Source organism: Drosophila montana, unplaced genomic scaffold (genome assembly GCF_035044405.1).
Source record: "Drosophila montana isolate Dmon_TW-CO22-7 unplaced genomic scaffold, ASM3504440v1 contig_2911_1, whole genome shotgun sequence".
NCBI classification, from domain to species: Eukaryota; Metazoa; Arthropoda; class Insecta; order Diptera; family Drosophilidae; genus Drosophila; species Drosophila montana.
This window is the reverse complement of record NW_026997786.1, coordinates 1-6,813: the sequence shown is the minus strand read 5'-3', so window position 1 is coordinate 6,813 and position 6,813 is coordinate 1. Positions and strand designations below refer to the sequence as shown.

The following is a 6,813-nucleotide window of genomic DNA, read 5'->3' as shown; positions in this document are numbered from 1 at the left end:
GCCTCTGAACGTAACTAAACAATAGTACATATTCAATATCACTCTTTCTTCCGGAAGTACATAATACTTTCCACATTTAACTAAAAAAAAACATTTTGGTTTTGTACTTTTTACTTCGTTGCGAAACACTTCAAAATTAAATTAAGCGCACAGCAAAGGCGATTACGATTATATTTACTAAACAGTTTTCCCCCAGGAATGGAGCGAGTGCCTCGCGAAATAAAATAGAAATCCTAAAATCAAAAATAATGCATTACCATTATATATAATAGTTTATTTTTAAGCTGAGAAAAAATCAAAAGTTAACGTAAAATAAACTTTACAATCATACCTGCATATTTTTTCCGAAGGGAATAGATGACAAAGCTCTGAAATTAAGCTAGGAAAGTACTGGGTTTTTATTGGTATTTTAATTGCCATGGCGTCTTTCACTATAATATTCATTAGGTCTTCTCGCAAAGAATCAGTAAGATCCTTGTACGCCGCTCCAAAGGCTAAGATGTTTTTTCCTTTACTTGTTTCGTGCACTAAGGAAAACATACTCTGAAAAGAAAAGACAAAGTATAATTTGCTAAAATGAACGTATCGTATACACATATGAACAACAATATTTATGAGGACAGAGGAACTGTGGAATTAATTTGTAATGTAACGATTATTTCGGGTACTCTATATGTGACATCCCTTTTGGAAACTACTTATGTTCCTAAAATAACTATAGCATATATAACCAAATATACAAACATGGTTTAACGGAATGGAACGAAAATTTACCAAACGCACACGAAAACTTTGGAAAATTATACGTACATACAATGCTTATAAGGATAAATATATATTTTTACTTAGAAGTGAATGTTTATTTGTACCTCTTTTTTGAATAGATGTTCCAGATTATCGGAGTCAAAAGTCTAAAAGTATTTATTATTATATGCAAATAAATTCAGTGTGCAAGAGCTTATATGAAATTAGATATTGTTTTATTAATAGTAGGGAGCTCCCGCTATGCCCTAGCGGGTGTTCACCCGGAACCCTCTTCTGTCAACACCAAATTCAGCTCGCGCTAGCAGAGCTCGTTTTCAGCAGTAATTAAAATAAATTTTAAAAAAAAGTTTTACCTCAATAGGACTAGAACACACGACAGTCCACACTTCTTGAGCTCGAATCGAGCTAAAAATTCTTGAGTTAAGTATAATTCGTATGCGATTTAAATCTTTAAATCGCATTCCCCCCGAAGAAGTTTGAATTCTGCGAAAAGTGTGAAACACGTCTCAAATGATTTTCTTTTATAGATCTTTGGAAACGAATTAGAGCACGAAACGTCACCCACCAAATCTTTGACCTCCATTTCCACCAAGGAGGAACGGATTTTCCTAAAAGTGTGAAACACCCCTCAAATAAATTTGATCAAAGATCTTTGAAAATAAGTTTGAGGACGATCGGATGGTAAACAAAAAAGTTACATACAAACGTTTTTCGCGATTTTTCCACACTTGCGGGTGGAATTTCCCGAAACCCCGTCTTAACGTGCACATACATCACATAAGGTAACAACTACAGTGCAAATTTCAGCTTCCTAGCTCTTATGGTTTGGGCTGTGATCACCAATCAGTCAGTCAGTCAGTCAGGACAAACAGTTTTATATATAGAGATTATGCTATGCATAATGTATGTATATGTGAAAATAATTATAATACAGAGTTTATTAATAATATATTTATTTTATTAATAATTATATTTTGTTATGTATGTATGTACACCATTATTACCTCGATTTTTCTCCACATGAACAACTTTTCCCGTAATTCAATTCTGGGTCCAAGTAGTGGTATAATTTCCTTAAAATCGTCACCTTTCATGTACTTTAATGTGTCGTATGTAATATGTGCTTCTAAATTACCATGAAACAGATTATAGACATTATAAAACGAACAACCGGTAACCAAAACTAACTTCGACAAAGTTAAAATTTCATAATAAAAAATATACATATATACACAAACGCGATTAATTTCGTCACTTTTCTACAAACATACATACATATGTGTGTACACACTTTACATGTGTATATGTATGTATATACAAATGCGCATACGTGTACATAAATTATATATCTACATACATTCACATATAAATTTTGTACACACATATGTATGTGCATATGTACATATGTATGTAGAAAAGTGACGAAATTAATCGCGCTAGAAAATAGCAAAGACGCCGCCTTCGAGACGACGCCGTGTCGCTTGCAAAAATACATATGATACATACATAAACATATGTATGTGTATTATCTATGTATGTAAATATATTTATTATCTACGTAAATCTATGTTAGTATATATGTATGTACATATACATACATATATATTCAAGAATAATTAAACCCATACATACGTTTGTATGTATGTATTACCCTCTTACCCTCTCAATAAGAAAGCAGGTGCTCCAATCCAAACTGTTTAAGGAGCTCCCAAAGCCTTTGGTCCGGCAATATCGCTTTTTTATCCGCGTACATTTCTACGTTTAAACTCACAGAACTCTTCACTTGAAATGGCACGCATTGGCTTCAGCAAAAGAATTAGAAAAAAAAATTGAGAGAGCGCGCGCGTGCCAATTCTCTCTCAATTTTCTTGCGTTCTCCAGCTTTTTAAGATTTTTAAATCTTGAATTACCTTTTATTCGTCTTGATTTTTTAAAGCTTACATTAAGTACAAAGACCTTTCAGAGCTTATATGAAATTAAGTACGAATTATACTTAACTCAAGAATTTTTAGCTCGATTCGAGCTCAAGAAGTGTGGACTGTCGTGTGTTCTAGTCCTATTGAGGTAAAACTTTTTTTTAAAATTTATTTTAATTACTGCTGAAAACGAGCTCTGCTAGCGCGAGCTGAATTTGGTGTTGACAGAAGAGGGTTCCGGGTGAACACCCGCTAGGGCATAGCGGGAGCTCCCTACTATTAATAAAACAATATCTAATTTCATATAAGCTCTTGCACACTGAATTTATTTGCATATAATAATAAATACTTTTAGACTTTTGACTCCGATAATCTGGAACATCTATTCAAAAAAGAGGTACAAATAAACATTCACTTCTAAGTAAAAATATATATTTATCCTTATAAGCATTGTATGTACGTATAATTTTCCAAAGTTTTCGTGTGCGTTTGGTAAATTTTCGTTCCATTCCGTTAAACCATGTTTGTATATTTGGTTATATATGCTATAGTTATTTTAGGAACATAAGTAGTTTCCAAAAGGGATGTCACATATAGAGTACCCGAAATAATCGTTACATTACAAATTAATTCCACAGTTCCTCTGTCCTCATAAATATTGTTGTTCATATGTGTATACGATACGTTCATTTTAGCAAATTATACTTTGTCTTTTCTTTTCAGAGTATGTTTTCCTTAGTGCACGAAACAAGTAAAGGAAAAAACATCTTAGCCTTTGGAGCGGCGTACAAGGATCTTACTGATTCTTTGCGAGAAGACCTAATGAATATTATAGTGAAAGACGCCATGGCAATTAAAATACCAATAAAAACCCAGTACTTTCCTAGCTTAATTTCAGAGCTTTGTCATCTATTCCCTTCGGAAAAAATATGCAGGTATGATTGTAAAGTTTATTTTACGTTAACTTTTGATTTTTTCTCAGCTTAAAAATAAACTATTATATATAATGGTAATGCATTATTTTTGATTTTAGGATTTCTATTTTATTTCGCGAGGCACTCGCTCCATTCCTGGGGGAAAACTGTTTAGTAAATATAATCGTAATCGCCTTTGCTGTGCGCTTAATTTAATTTTGAAGTGTTTCGCAACGAAGTAAAAAGTACAAAACCAAAATGTTTTTTTTTAGTTAAATGTGGAAAGTATTATGTACTTCCGGAAGAAAGAGTGATATTGAATATGTACTATTGTTTAGTTACGTTCAGAGGCAAGAAATACGCTGCTACTATTATAGATACAGCTGCATTTGCATTTTGCCTTGATCAAAAATACAAAAACCTAAATGGTTAGTAACATTTTTAATGCATGTTTATGGGTATATAATAACTTTTAGGAAATCGCTTCACCTATGTATATGTATGTATGTGTACTTCTACATACACTATGTGAGCCTAAATATGTGCTATGAATTTCCGCTGAATAGATACAAATTAAAACGAGAAGGAAGGGCTATCATCGGCACGCCGAACATTTAATACCCTTGCAGACCCAACCTTTTCATAATGATCATAGTGCCTTGCCCGTATCTAGGAAGCACAGGAAACATACTTAATGACAATTAATTAACCGAGTAAGGTTAAGATGTCTTGAAAAACAAAAAAGTTATCCATACAACTTAATTTTGACCGTTCGTTCCTATGGCGCCTATATGATATAGCGTTCCGATCTTAATAGGATTTTGCATATATATGAGGAGCATGGTGCAACTAATAAATGCCGAGTTTGATCAAGATATTTTTATAAACAAAAATGATTTTCATACAAGAACCTACTTTTCGACCGATGGTTCCTATGGCAGCTATATGATATAGTGGTCCGATCCAGCTGGTTTTGACATATGAACTGCGTGCAACAGAAAGAGGGACTTCTGCAAAGTTTCATAAAGATAGCTTTTAAACTGAGAGACTAGTTCGCATAGAAACAGACAGACGGACAGACGGACATGGCTATATAAACTCGGCTGTTGATACTGATCAAGAATATATATACGTTATGGGGTCGGAGATGTCTCCTTCTATGCGTTACACATTTCACGACAAAATTATAATACCCTCTGCAAGGGTATATTTAGAAGTGAAATTCTCGGAATAACAAAAAAAATGTATTTATATAATAATAATATGCACATACATACCTGAGTACATATTTTAAATTCAGTAAAAATATTTATCATGCATAAATGTACGTGTGTTAATACCCCTTGCAATATAATTATTTATATTTACATATGTTATTTCCAAATTGACGCTGATTGAAATAGCCCTGATGGCGAAGTTGATATGACATGCCACTGCAGCATCTAGGGTAAATAGAATGTGAAAATAAATTAATATCATATAAACGTTCAAGTATATAATACAAGTTTTATTTTATATTAAACATTTTTTACAGAATTTTATGATAAAAAAAGTCTCAATGCAGCGGCAGATAAAGCCAAAGGTAAGGACCAATATTTTATCAACTTCATATGTATATGATTTTTTCATGTGTACATAAATGTACCTTGTATCTTTTTACAGAAGCTGAAAATCAAAAAAAAACTCGGCTTTCGAAGAAGTTAGTGGAAAAAAATCATTAAAATAAAGGTTCCTGGCGAAAATCAGACAACCTCATCATAATCAATTAATTTACCATTTGAATTAATAGTTTCAATGTATTGTTATGTTAAACAAAATCATTGAAAGTATAAAATATTTGTAATAAAAAGCATTTTTTGAATCAAGAATTTTGTCATTTTTTAATGGCTTACAGTCGACGGCATAAATATTTTGACAAAACTATGCGCTATGTTATTCATTTTGCTTTAGAGAATTGCAACATGTAGCGCTTTCTTGATCTATTGCAATGAAACCGTAGATATAAGTAAAAAAGAGAATGCAAAGTACTTTTTAATTCCTTTATGCGTTTTCTTGATTTACGCATTCTTCTCTTTCGCAAGCTGATAACAGGTGGACAAAATTAATTTGATATTTGCTCTATTTAGTCTGTGTTGAACTGCTATTGAGCTTGAAGCTAAGCTACGAGTCTGTAAATATTGAATACTGAGTTGAAATTATCAGTAAATTATACAATATACCCCGCCAAACAGTTAATTATCAAATTAATAAATATAAACAAGAGGTTCTAGTCGGGAGCTCCCGATTAGGGGATACCCTGAACCCTCTTCTTCCGACAGGCGATAGGTATAAAATGAAAGATACTTGATATATATATACTATTATATATATATATATATCAAGTATACTAGAAGCTACATGTCAAGTTTGGTGACTCTAGCTCACATTATTTGCCGAAATTGCTTAAAAAACAGGATTTCGATATCGATTTTATCGATAACTTGGAAACGGGGCAATATATCGAATATCGGAATAAACTCGATCTGCGCGGGGACTAGGAGGTCCTACAGTTAAAATTTCAAGCACGGTGTGCTCCGTGGCTTGTTCGTGGGGCTGGCCGGGTTCCTAAGCCTTTTTGGGGTCTCCATCTCTTCAATTTCCCTGCATGGTGCAGTGAGCTGAGGAGCCATAGCTGGCGTAGCCGGGGGCGTGCTCGCCAGGCGTGATCGTCTAGCGAACGGGTCGGCCTGGCGAAATTTTAACTTCGCCCAAAAAATCTTTAAATCGCATTCCCCCCGAAGAAGTTTGAATTCTGCGAAAAGTGTGAAACACGTCTCAAATGATTTTTTTTTATAGATCTTTGGAATCGAATTAGAGCACGAAACGTCACCCACCAAATCTTTGACCTCCATTTCCACCAAGGAGGAACGGATTTTCCTAAAAGTGTGAAACACCCCTCAAATAAATTTGAACAAAGATCTTTGAAAATAAGTTTGAGGACGATCGGATGGTAAACAAAGAAGTTACATACAAACGTTTTTCGCGATTTTTCCACACTTGCGGGTGGAATTTCCCGAAACCCCGTCTTAACGTGCACATACATCACATAAGGTAACAACTACAGTGCAAATTTCAGTTTCCTAGCTCTTATGGTTTGGGCTGTGATCACCAATCAGTCAGTCAGTCAGTCAGTCATTCAGTCAGTCAGTCAGGACAAACAGTTTTATATATAGAGATTA

At 33.7% G+C, this 6,813-nt stretch overlaps 1 long non-coding RNA gene across 1 annotated transcript; it reads left to right on the top strand.

Moving 5' to 3' along the window:
- Positions 1-5,127: 5,127 nt before the first annotated feature.
- On the top strand, positions 5,128-5,463 carry LOC135430110 (uncharacterized). The gene is made up of 2 exons (XR_010436556.1): positions 5,128-5,177; positions 5,258-5,463. It is a non-coding gene; the product is annotated as an uncharacterized LOC135430110 (long non-coding RNA).
- The last annotated feature ends 1,350 nt before the right edge of the window (positions 5,464-6,813 follow it).